At 32.6% G+C, this 13,339-nt stretch overlaps 1 protein-coding gene across 4 annotated transcripts in view; it reads right to left on the bottom strand.

The window, feature by feature from the left end:
• Positions 1-13,339, bottom strand: part of LOC130894010 (connectin-like) — a 395,417-nt gene that overhangs the window by 179,820 nt on the left and 202,258 nt on the right. Inside the window, exon 3 of one of the 4 annotated variants that reach the window (XM_057800513.1) lies at positions 1,031-1,088. The exons of the other annotated variants lie outside the window; for them this stretch is intronic. The gene's annotated coding sequence lies outside the window, so the exon portion shown is untranslated. The remainder of the gene's footprint in view (positions 1-1,030; positions 1,089-13,339) is intronic. 4 annotated transcript variants of the gene reach the window in all.

Raw genomic sequence — 13,339 nt, 5'->3', positions numbered from 1 at the left:
TCTTTTAATTTTGTATAGCAGCCACATTTTGTCAAAAGCCTGTCCAATATCAAGGAAAACAGCAGGCATATTGGATGGTAAGATGACACGTTGGTTGGGTCTTTGTCTGGTTTACCAATCAATATGATATGTGCAGCTTTGTATGATTTTGGCCAGTATCCGAGTCTCAGAATTGCATTGTAGATGTATGTTAGCTTGACTACCACTTTTTATGGCAATTCTTTCAGCATTTTTCGGGCTTAGTAATATTATTTCCTTGTGTACTTCTTCTTGGAGTCAATTCTTGTATTTATTCCAGTTGCTAAGTTTTGCTGTACTTCTTGGTCTGTCTCGAGACTTAGTGGCTGGAAGGCTGTGGTGAGATAATTCACAAATAAATCTGCTTTGTCTTTGTCACTTCTAGCCCACTGTTTATGTTCGTTTATTCGTACAGGTGAAGCTGTTATCTTGGGCTTTTTTGAATTTTTATTGGCTTCCAAATGGATTTATCTGTTTTTGTTGATTTAGCAACGTATTTTTCAAATTGTGCATCTCTTACTTCTTTAAGTTTCACCTTTAATTTATGACTAAGTCGATTGAAGTTATTTTACCCGAGCCTGTCTCTTTCCTGCTGTTAGTCTCTTTATTTCGAGTGGGACATCTTTATTTCCTTTTTTTTGTTTCATATTTGGTGTAGCAGCTTGTGCTGTTAGCTGAAATTGTGAGTTCATTGTTTCATTGATTTTGTTACGGTATGCTTCCCAGTCTGTTTCAAAGTTATAACTGAGTAGGATGTCTGTGTAAGTTGAGTTACAAGCATAAATAGTTGTTTATAGCAAAATAACATATTCCAATTTTAAAGAACTAGGCTGATCACCAGGATTCTATATATTCAGTGCCATGTTCTTTATTATGTACTTTCGCACAACTTTATATACGGATATGAATATTGTCTTTGTAATAAGATTCGTACATGAGAACCGAACATTTTGGCTAGACAATCTAATCATATCTGTCCTCTAGACTTCTCTATTAAACAATTAGACCTCACCTTCCTCATAAATATTTTCTCCCGTCCAATTCGCAACCTTCAACGAACGAACACGTGCCTGAAAAATAATACCTTCATTACATACTATGCTTTAACAAGATATTCTGTTTCTTGATAACAGTTTCTAATTTCTTATTCAAATATAATAAGTAAGTGAAAGAAGTATCAAATTATTCTTTACTAGACAACAAAACATCCCATTAGCATACACCATTTCGTTCATCAAGCCGCTCTGCTTACAGTGGTATTGATGTCTTATTTTTTTGGCAGAGTATCAATTACTCTGATATTCCTTTCCTTCTTTAAGTCTGTTCTATGAATGACCCACGGCATATTTATCATGGTACAAGGATGTATAGTTCTGACAATATCAATTACAATTTGTAAAAGCCCTTGCCAACAATTTTGTTTGATCTACCACAGGCGTAAATCTCTTATTTTATAAATTTTTATAAATACTTTCAAAAATATGTATATCTTATGCAAGAAAGTATCCCTTAAAAGACAATCGTTATTTAGACAGATGAACTTGATTGTAGTCCTACCTGGAACTTGGAAAAAATCACTATTATACCTCGTTAACTTGCTACAACTTAATATTGAATTATAAAATGTAAATAGACGGGTAAAATGTACCTGACTGTAAGGGAGTTTGGATTAAACAAGGTACTAGACATGAACTGAGCCCTAACTTATTCGTTGTTTTTCTGAACAACGATATTTCAAAGCAAACCTAATCTAATCACGAAGGAAAAGAAAATCAGTAAGCAATCCTTTGTTTGTTGGATATTTTTTAAAATTGCTATCAGGAATAGGAATATTTTTTTCAAACATAAATGCTAAAATTTGAGCTTTGTTACTAATACTATTCGGTATCTTAACGAGTTGCCGCGAATGGTAAGATGCGTTGTCCATAAAGATTACTGACTGTGGTGGAAGTTAGGTAAAAGCTGTTCATTAGACCATTTTTGAAATAATTTTGCTGTCATATCTTAATGATAATCAGCCGCACAATTTTCAGTTTTTTTTGGAAATATTAATATAGCATTTGGCACGAAGCCGTCTTCACATACAGCGTCTACTATCATAACGTATTTCCATTCAGAACATGGCCCATTTAAACAGCAATTTTTACTATCGTCAACCTAACCGAAATTTAGTACATCCTGACTCTCAAACCATGTTTCATCTAGATAAATTATGTGTCTTTTAGAACCTCGATAGTCTTTTACATGACGCAAATAATTCTTTTAAAATAAACTGGATAATACTGGTAACTTTGGTTTTTCATACAAAACACGTAACATTCACAGCAAGAGGACAAAAAGTGTGTGTAGTGGAACAACAAGAGTTGGTTTTCCTTTGACAGGGGTAAAAAAACCGACTTATCATGGCCAACGTTGGAAGCAAAACATTTGCCGAATGTCATCGTAAGGTATCGGCTTCAGAAGGAATATAATTTCCTCTCTTTTCTGTAAAATAAAAGACTATTTGACATATGATTAGCAAAATTATGTAATTATCAAATTCAATGATATTACTTCTGATATATTACGGCCAAGAAAATATTCTGATTCCAGCGTGACGTCATGCGCAAGGCGTATCAAATTTGAGTAAACAATTCAGTATCTATTCCGTTCATCAAATGACAATAGAGGTAAATCGGCTTCAGTAGACGTCAATTAATGCCATTTGAGGTCATTTTTCATTTCATAAACCAATTATCATGAGAACTGTTGAGAAATAATGAGGAAAAAATTATAAGGTAAATGAAATTATTGATATGTTTTTTATTCAATTTCTCGTGAAAACTTTGTTGTATAAATAAGCATTTTTGTTAATATCAACTGATTGCTAACAGTAAAAACTGCATTATCGTTTCTCGCGACGAGGGTGCCAAGAATTTTTGACTTGATCAAATGTAGGTACAGAAATGTTGAAGAAAATTGGTCATATAGGAAATATAACTCTCAAACAATAAGCTCAAAAATCTGCTACCTAGTGAAATTAAAACTTGGACTTTAATTTATACAGCGAGTCTAGAAACAGTGGGATAACATTGAAAACGCCTACTTTAATGATTTTTTCTCAAATTCGGTATCAAAACGTGTCCACGAATCAACATCATATCGGCCAGCTAAGGAAGAACGGTTTTCACTTCAGTGGGAGCATATTCCAAGGATAAAGTCATAAACGAGAGAAGTAGGATTAAATATACTGTCAATTTGTTTAATCACGAATAGTTCATAAAAAATAAAGAAACTGGTTACGAAAAAGGGTTTTATAACACAAACTATTCTACATTCGAATGCTCCCCTTCAACATACTCCCCTCTCCACGCCACACACCTTTACATACGTTTTTTCCAGCTGGAAGTCTTCTTTAGTGAGGACCTTTAGGAGCTCTGCCGTTTTTTGCTTTACTGCTTCCATCAATTCAAATCGGGTCCCTTTCAAAGCAGATCTTTTTCTAGCCTCTCTAGCCTTTCAAGAAAATCTTAGCAGACGCGTTAAAGCAAGAGCTTTTGGTCAGGAGTCAAATTTCTTGGCACCAACTTCGCACAGACTTTTCTCATGTGTGATTCCTCGAGTAAAATTTTGGTAACTGTTTAAAGCAGATCCAGATGCTCATTCGACGATCTGCACTCACAATTTGGTTGATTTTGGTCACTGTTTACGGAGTTGAAACCGTGATAGGGCCACTTGGGCGCTGGTAATCTTCAGTGCTCCCTCAGCCCTTACTAAAGCTTACACCACTCGAAAACACGCGCACGAGATAGAGAATTTTCCCCATAAGGTTTTTATTCAATTTAACGCTAAATTTGAAACGTTGCTCCTGTTTTTCTTCATAGATTGTTTTCGGCATGAGAAAAAAACACGTTCGTTTTAAACCGCTACTGCTACGTGTTTTGGAACGTGCATAGACAACGCACTAGTCGTTTTTTACCCCACCCGTCCAGAGCGCCCTCTAGGCGCGCAGTCTCGTTATTTTATAGCCATACCTCGTATTATAATTCCAATCTTAATCAGAATAATTTTATGAACTTGATGATACAGCTCAATGACTTCCATTTATTTGAATTAATCATCTAGTTCAAAAGCTCAAATATATTCTAAACCATTGAATGAAATTGATCCAATTTCCTGTACACTCTCATTAAACGAAATGAGAGTTTTATTAACTCCGAGGAGAAATTTCCGTCTATTTTAGATTTATCTTAAAGTGTGAAAATAGCATCTAGCTGAAAAGGTTTAAAAAAAATGAAAAAGACCAACTGCAATTTAGATAGTATGCGAAATAAGCACAAGATAAATTCTTTTGTGGAACGAAGGAACGATAAAATCGTAAGATTTCCGTCCTTTTCGGTAATGAAACAGTTTCCAAGCTCACAGGATTATTTTTACTTCTACGAAAAAATCTTTTAAGTCCTACATTCAAAGGGACATTAATAGAATTTTTCTAGTCATGATTACTACTCATCTCATTTTGAGAAACGAAATATTTGAGGGAGATTGAATGATAAAAGGGATAGAGTCCTGAATATAATTCATGATTGTTATGTTCCTTGATATTAATTGTTTGATTGACTATCTTGCCATTTCATAGTCGAATAAAAATTATCTATGTTTCTAAATGTCCTTGATTTTAGGTGTCTTCTATTTCAAAATTTGCGTATTTATATCAATCAATAGATAAGACTTTTGTCATGAATATCAAAATAAGAATAAAATCAAAATAAAACTTGTTTCTAATGAGAAAAATTGATTTTTCTGTAGTCCTTACATCTCAAATATGTAGCTGTTATCATCATATTCGATGTCATGTCATCATGAATACGGAATATCAAAAAGTGAACGATTTTCTTAAATAAATTATTATGTTGTGAATTATATAAGTATTTGGTTATAAGTGTTAGTAGACAGTTTAGTGATTAGTGAATAGTTGGGTGTAGTTAGTGTTATTGTATGAATAATCCGTGTATATAAATTCACCTTATGGGGTGGATATTATGGTGGTGATAATAATAAGTGAAATATAGTATTTCCTACACCAACAATATAGAAGAATAAGTGCTGTAATTAGCAAGAAAGTTTTTGTTTTTTCAATACCTTTCGATATGTTAATTTGAATGATCGTAGATCGCAGTTGTGCACTGTTAAAATTCTATGAAATTAACATTTTTAGTAATAATGTCCTACTATAATTGATTACTTCTAGTTTTTATTATCAGATGTCACGCTAAGATAAATACCACACCATGCAATAATGTAATTGTGACAACTACAATTCATATTTGGAAATGAGTGTTGTGACAAATTGTCGCTATTATAGTAAGTTATAGAAAAAGTTTTCCAATGGTCGATTAGCTATTGAACCAACGACCTGTGCTAATAATGATTAGAAATATACTTTTTTAGTCCCAATAATTCAATCATTTGGGTAAATAGCACGAGTTTTTTTGTGCTTTCTATGTACCTACTATCGGAAAAGTTCAATTAATATGTTGGATTTTTCGAGTTGAGAATCAAATTTTGTTACATATGTTTTCAATAATTCTAAAAACACGAGCGGAGCGGAGAGGCGGGGGTTGGTTGTTTTGTAGGTTAGAGCGTCCAGTTTCAGTAGCAATGGCGCATCAAGTTTTAGTTTCTTTAATTTCTTAAAAAGTAATTTATGAATAGAAGCTACAGCGTAGGTTTTTCAAAGTCCTCGCCGATCCACTAGGCGTCGCGCTCCAACTCTGTCTACGCTCGCTACAGCTCATCCTGACCGATGATTTAAAATTTTATCCTTATAAAATTATGATCGTACAGAAGATTCATAAACGCTATTACGAACAACGGAGAATATGTTCTTGCCACTGAAGATGTTGTGTTAATGATGAGTGATGAAGCGCACTTTCATTCAGACGGTTATGATAACAAGCAAAACTGTCGCAATTGGGCAGCAGAAAACCCAAAAGGACTGCATCAAAAACCACTGCACCTCACAAAAGTGACCTTATTAGGCCCACACCAAATGCTATGCTATGTTTGCACCAGAAGTCTTGGCTCCACAGTAAATTATTCTTCATGCAGTGAATTTTTTGTTTGAAAAGAAAATTTTGTATTTTCTGTAGTGATCCACAGCTCTTCCATCACAATAAAATAATATTGATTCATCTGAACAAAAATTACTGAATTTTGAAGGAAATACAGAAAATATTGAGTATGGACACTGTATAAAAGTTATGAAAACAGAAATTAATATTGCTGTAGTTAATCAGAATTCTCTCTAGACTTTGTCAGGTTTAATTCTATTCTTGTTGTATTGATTCGCTTCATGATCCATTCCTTCATTATTTTCTTATCAAATAATCCCAATTTGCACAAATGGTAACTGACACAAAAAACGTATGTAATACGTTTACAAATCTGATGTTTGATCATTTTCTCCATTCCGATAGCGTTCCTCCTGAACATGAGATTTGAATGCATCAATCGCTTTTTCAGGTATAGCAAAATGTTGACCTCGTAATTCATTTGAGATTACTCATCAATTCGATGTTTCAACTTTTCAAAAACTTTTTGTTTGAACTCATGTGTGCGAGCTCGCATTGTCGTGGTGAACGATGGTTCTTCTTCTGTGATAGGTTTCGGTTGAGACATGTCCAGTTACCAAACAGGCTACTATTTGCTGCTAAATGCTTAGTGCGCGAACAAATTTTGTTGGATTTGGATCGTTTTGAAAGACCTATACAATCGATTGTTATTGGGACGTGGTGGGACATTAAATAGAAACTGAATAAATTTATATCTAAGCAATTAAATACTCACTCATAAACTCTAAGTTAACTGTTACATATAAGAAATGAAACAAAACAGAAAAGTGAAGTAAAAAAGTTTTTCATATAACATAAAGTTTCTTTTAGAATTTTTCTTGGTCTATTTTAGTGCAGTCTTGTACCTTTTTAGTGTATTTTCTTTTTTCATATCATCTGGTAGGTTGTTATATGAGTACAAATAACTTCTCTGTCCCATGTTCTCACTCATAAGGGGTGCAACATACTTTTGTATATTCCTAATTTCCTGGCTATGTGTTAGTATATAATATAATATAATATATTTGACGGATATCCAATACTTTAACTTCAATGAAAAGTTTATGAGTAGGATACCAGTTCTTCTTGTTCGGAAGTAATTTATTCGAAACTTGTAGTGCTTTATAAAGTGTTTTTGAAGCACCTCCCCAGCCTATGATTACATAACTTAAAAGTGTTTTCACTAAACTCTGATAAACCATGATTCTCTCTTTTAAATTCAAGAATTCGTCAATTTTTTTAAAACTATACAGGATACTCCTCAAGTATGAAGTAAGTAATTACTTTTCTCTATCTCGCCATGCCGTCGTTTTGAATATATATTTCGAAATTTAGGGAATTATTTATCTTTAAGTATAAGCAGGTTAAAAATTGAATCCTACTCACCAATAACTGATAGCGCTCTCTTACCCAAGTGGAACTGAATTAGCAGTCGGCCAAATATATTCTTCAAACACTTTTATTCCAATATATTGACCGATGTGATTATTGGTAAGAATACAAACAAACAAGTTGTTCAAAACTAGAAGGATTCCGAACTTCATGAATAAAGAGCAGTGGGATTTAATCTGAGTTGAAATTATTTCCTGTTTGTATAGAAGATCACTTCCATGATCAGCGACATGACCATTTCTAGCTTGTTTAATGTTTAAATATTCAATTTTAATTGTCTGGGGACTGAGAGTTGTTCGAAATAGTTCAAAATGCAAACGTGTAGCTACAGTAACTTATTAGTTAATATGCTATGTTGAATTCCTATTAAAGTTGCAGAATATAATTTACGAATTGTTGGGCAGAGTAACCGAATTAGATTTCGTTGAGTTATTGTTATTTCAGACTTCATGAATGTTATATTGTTGATGACGTTAATTTGAATAATAGTTGGTTTTCATGGATGGTGGTAGTTTCATATTTTTCATCTAAATTAAGTATCTTACTGAATGGAAAGTAGAGCGTGTATCGAATAACAATGAAGATAATATATTTCCAATCTGCAAAATCCATTGGGTCTAAAAAACTAATTTAAAAGTTTGTAACTCGGCTAAAATCGATGTGATATCGCTAGAAGGCTGATATGCACTTCGTGTAGAGATATCACTAGGTATATTATTTGTACTGTACGTAATGAAATTCCTCAGATTAGTTTACGAAAGCGACACCCAGACATTGCTTTAGTTATAACAACAAACTGGGTAAAATTGAACCGGAGAATTGAATATGATCACTATTATATTATTATAGATCTGCTGATCTGAATCAGATTTCAACCCCTCAGTGATGACATGAAAATAACGAGAAAGTTTCCTCAGGAGATATTTTTATTACATTCACAATCCATTCATAATCAATACTCGGTTAATGAAATATCAGTTTCTACAAGTAATTGATTTTCAACAGTTTCAGACTGTACTGGGGCCTCTACGAATATCTCTTCCGTTCTTAAGAGCTGTTATCATCCCTTCATTATTCAGCATATTACGTAGATTCAACTATTATTTTATTTGATATGGAGAGTTTTGAAAATCAGAGATATACTACAACAAATATATCGATTGGCATTAACAGATTGGAAGTTACATGATGGAAGTTGAAGTGCCAGAGTGGTCATTTTAACCCTATAAGTTTAATCTGCCATTATTCTTAGAAATATAATAGGAGGTAAAATAATTATCAAAAGTTATAATTGAAGAATGTAAAATATTTCGCAAACATCCGTTATGAAAATTTCACGTGATAAATTCTATCCATACAAAGTAACGTTGGTTCAAGAGTAGTCAGATGACAATTTTGATAGACGTGAAGAGTTTGCAGATGGAAAAATGCTACAATCAAAACGATCCAAATTTTTCAATTAATCGGCATAATTGTAGATACTAGTCACGTAACAATCCTCGTTGGATGCGTGATTCCCAAACCCAATTTCTCAAAAAACTGAAAAACGAATCCTTTAGATTATTTCCTTTAGGTCACTTAAAAAACATGCCAATATTCAGGAATTTAGAAGAGATGGGATTACCACAGATAAGAAGATAAGAACATAAGATAAGAAGGATTTAGCAGTCAGGGATGCTGCAAAATGTATTCCAAAGTTGTGAAAATCGAATGGCTTGTTGTATTTGAGTGGAGGGACAACATTTTTAATTTTTCTACTTCACAAATATGGATCTACTTCTAACATGACAGAAACATTTAAAGATTTGTCTTCAGTTGTTTTATGTTTTCTACGCCTTGATTTGTATAAATATTTTACTGCACCATTTTCGTTGAACTTTTCACTAACTCACTGACACTAGACCTTCTAACCATATTTGTATTATTACTTAAATTTTTAAAGAATATTCAAACTAAACGAGTTTAATGCAGTCTTGGTGAGGATACTGTTAATGTAGCTATAACTTCGAAATTAGAGCATTTAGGTATAGAGAATATCACATGAAAAATATTCAGTATATTCATCATTTTTTAGGAAAAGGAATGATCTGATAACAATCTAGATACCACCATGATACCAGCCGTACAATCTTTGCGCGTAAAAATTTTATGAAAATAGTACAAACCGGTTCCGAGATTATTGAGGCGTTCCCTACATAAAACTTACACTGTATTATGATTATATTTCGAACCAAATGTTTTAAACTTAATTTTAATCCTTATTTGCGTTGTTTTCACATATAATGAAAAATATCGTTCATAACACGTCAAGAAATGGATTTTCCTGTGCTTGTATAACTTCCCGAGAATTTGTGACGCACCCACGGAAAATCCTCTTTTCCTAATGATATTGTTGAACACGAGTCTTGCAAGCACGGAAAAATCCATTTCCGGACGTGTTATGAACGATACATTTTATTATACAATAACAACGAAAAACAAGTTTAGAATTAAATTTAGAACATTTTATTGGAGTTTACTCCTTAAGAATCGAATTGCATATGTAAGGGGCCCGGTATGAGAAAAATGTGAGGAGTAAAATCTATCGATGAATGACCTCGTTACGTTTTTGGTGCGCATCCTATGATGCGCAATTTTCTAATTTGTCAGTGTCGACATACTTATATTGCTGTTTTCATTATAAATATCAATAATTAATATTGTTATTGTGAAGTTTCAATTTTTATCATTGTGTTCCGCTAAAGTGAACTGAAAGTATTTTCAAATAACTATGGCAGAAAGAGGTGTAGATGATATTGCCGGAACATCTAACAAACACGTGGTTGCAAGGTACGTTATAATTCATGTATTATATGTATGAGCATGTGCAATTTGTATTTATTAAATATTTTAATAATTATCGATGTAGTTCATATAAATATATATTTGAAAACAACACATAAAATTAGATGATCAACCCAATATGAATTATCGAGATTATTGACTATTGTAAAAAGCTTAATGTAAAATATTTCGTCGATTAGTTATAATAAATGTATATGAAATGAATAAATTGAATAAATATATATTTATATATGTATATTATTTTCATTAATTAACAAATTTACCCTTTTATACAGTATCAATCTTTTTTAAGTTAAATAAACTCTTTTTGCGTCTGGTTAGACTATCGAACTTAAGGAGTAAACTCCAGTCGTACGTTGGAGCTGACACACACAATTTTTTTTCAAAGAAATCATAATACATCGTAATAGAATAGTTCTTCCAATATCAATTGCAAAAGACGGTTATGCGAGGATTAATCAATATTTCATAAATGCGCACGGCACTCATACTAAATTAAGAAAAATAGTGTTTACTCCCCGTATAAACATTTAACAAGCCGTCAGTCCAAGTGGACTCATTATATCCACTGTTCTTCAGATCATAGGCGAATGAAGAAAATGAAATTGCTCAGTGTAGTGAAAATAAAGACAGTTATGAATTTGATAATAAAGATTTAGATCTACAACACAGCAAATTATTTAAAATGTATTCAAATGTTTGAAAAATATATTTATATAACCTTTCATTTATCGAGTAGTCACAAAAAGAGTTGCTGTGGACCTTTCACAGAATCGAAAAACATGTGAAGAAAAACTAAAATCAGGTGACTCAAGACGCGCTGTTTTGAAAATGGTACCTTCACGTCTTTGTAAAAAACACATGAAAACAAGATCTTTTCCGATAAGTTCAATAAAATACTATATTTCCTGAATCATATTTTGACGCCATTTGTCTCATACCACAAATCCCTACATTCGTAAGGAAAGTTGTCTTAACTTGTTGCACAATATACTATTCTTATATAAAAGTTTGTACATAAAATACATTATTCATCGTATCGATATTGGAGTGATTTTTTAATGCAAACGAGTTGTTGCAAATACAGCTAATAGCAGCTCTTATCGTTCAATGAAAAATTGGATCGTGCTAAAATTAAAATGTTTTATGCGACATATATTCCCTTGATAATTTATTTTTGCCCATTAATTCGAGCAACTCAAGTCGATCATGTTTTTTTCCCATCCGCCACTACAAATTATTTTAATGGCAATATTAAGATTGCGTGACTACACGTTTTCAAACAGTAAAGCACAACGCAGAAATTAAAAGATACCATCTAATTTAACGTTATCGGGCAGTATCAAACAAGTTACTTTATCGTAACATCATACTCTTTATTGTTACTAGAATTGTCCGATGTTCTATTTTCAATGGATATTTATAGAAAATAGCTCGTTCATTAATTAATTTATCTATTGATTGAAGTCCTACACGCCAATATAAAATTATATCAAGTCAATCGTTACTTCATTCCAGTAACTTTTAGTTTGTATTTCGCAGTTTTTTCCTTAACACTTTTTCTTAATCACTTCAAATTAAGTGATGGTTCACCTACCTTAAAGGTATTCTCTAGACTATTGATTTAGATTTTTAATTCTCAGTAGAAGGAGAAGAATCACTATATTATTCCGATATTATGTTATTCATACATTTTTCAAATAAAACTGTACTTTGAATTATACTCAATGTGATCGTGAGAGGAGCTTAATTCTTGAATTTGATTTTCTGGTAAAATATGAACAGATTTCATTTCAAGTCTTTGCGAGATAGATTAAGAGCTTTCTCTAATTGGGAATGTGGCAATGAAACACCAAAGTAGACTAACTTCAATACATATTCCGAGCTCTCAAATACTCATGTCTTCATCGTCTGGAAAATAAATTATCAAGTTTTGCGATGGATTTCAATTTTGTTAAAACCTGTAGAAAACATTGCAATCATGGGTTTCAGAATTCAATATTCAAAATGACGTTTTATAGAAATATTCTGATTACTATCTTCTGATTATAATTTTCAACAGCTAATTGCCATAAGTTCTTGAGATGGTTTGGAAATATCCCTTATTTGTATGTGAATTGGAATCACCTAGATTATGCGCGTTGTCTAATTGGGAATGTGGTAATGAAACGCCAAAGTAGACTAAATTCGATACATATTTCTTATGTTTTCATCGTCTGGAAAATGATGAATCAATTTTGCGGCACATTTAAATTTTATCAATTGCAGTATTTCCTGTTGTTTCTTTTTCTTGGTAATCGGAGCGATATCCTTGACGTACGCTATAATTTAATCGTATTCATGGGTTTCAAATTTCAATATACAAAATAGTAAATATAATCAATATTTCTGTCAAACGTCATTTTGAATATCAACGAATGGATCAAAGAAGGACATTCCACCACCCCCTGTCATTTCGACAGGTCCTTATCTACATTCGAGTCGCAGATTCGCGCGTGGACTCCTTCCTCTCCCTTAATTTCTGTGGGAGAATCGAGAGGTCTCAAGAGTTAGTCTGTTGGCTAAACACTCGGCACTTACTTATGAAGTGTCCTGTTGTCGGTTGACTGGAAAAACCTAGAAATTTTTTTGTTGTATGTTTTGTATTTTTTTTTCATTTAGCTAGAAATTTCCCACTAACCTACTATCTGCAAATCCTGCAGTGTAGTCATTACTTAAAGCTTTCCCTTTCTTGCTGGAGCTGGCGTTTTCTTAGCTGCTAAATCCACCTCCTGGTGGTTTGCTTTTCATGGCTGGTTTGTTTGTTTCTGTCTTCTTCGGGTACCTCTGTAGTTCACCCATTATTGTTATTCATTGTTGTATTCATGTTATTCATACATATTCTCCTATTTCTACTGTTCCGTTTTCGGATCAATTTTTTTAATTTATTTTTGATCATTTTGAACCTCATCTTTTCTGTCAGTGAAGGTATTTTCTGTGGTTCCTTTTTCTTG

The sequence above is a fragment of the Diorhabda carinulata genome, chromosome 5 (assembly GCF_026250575.1).
Source record: "Diorhabda carinulata isolate Delta chromosome 5, icDioCari1.1, whole genome shotgun sequence".
Taxonomy (NCBI): Eukaryota; Metazoa; Arthropoda; class Insecta; order Coleoptera; family Chrysomelidae; genus Diorhabda; species Diorhabda carinulata.
The sequence above is the reverse complement of the archived record's forward strand: the minus strand, read 5'-3'. Positions and strand labels throughout refer to the sequence as shown.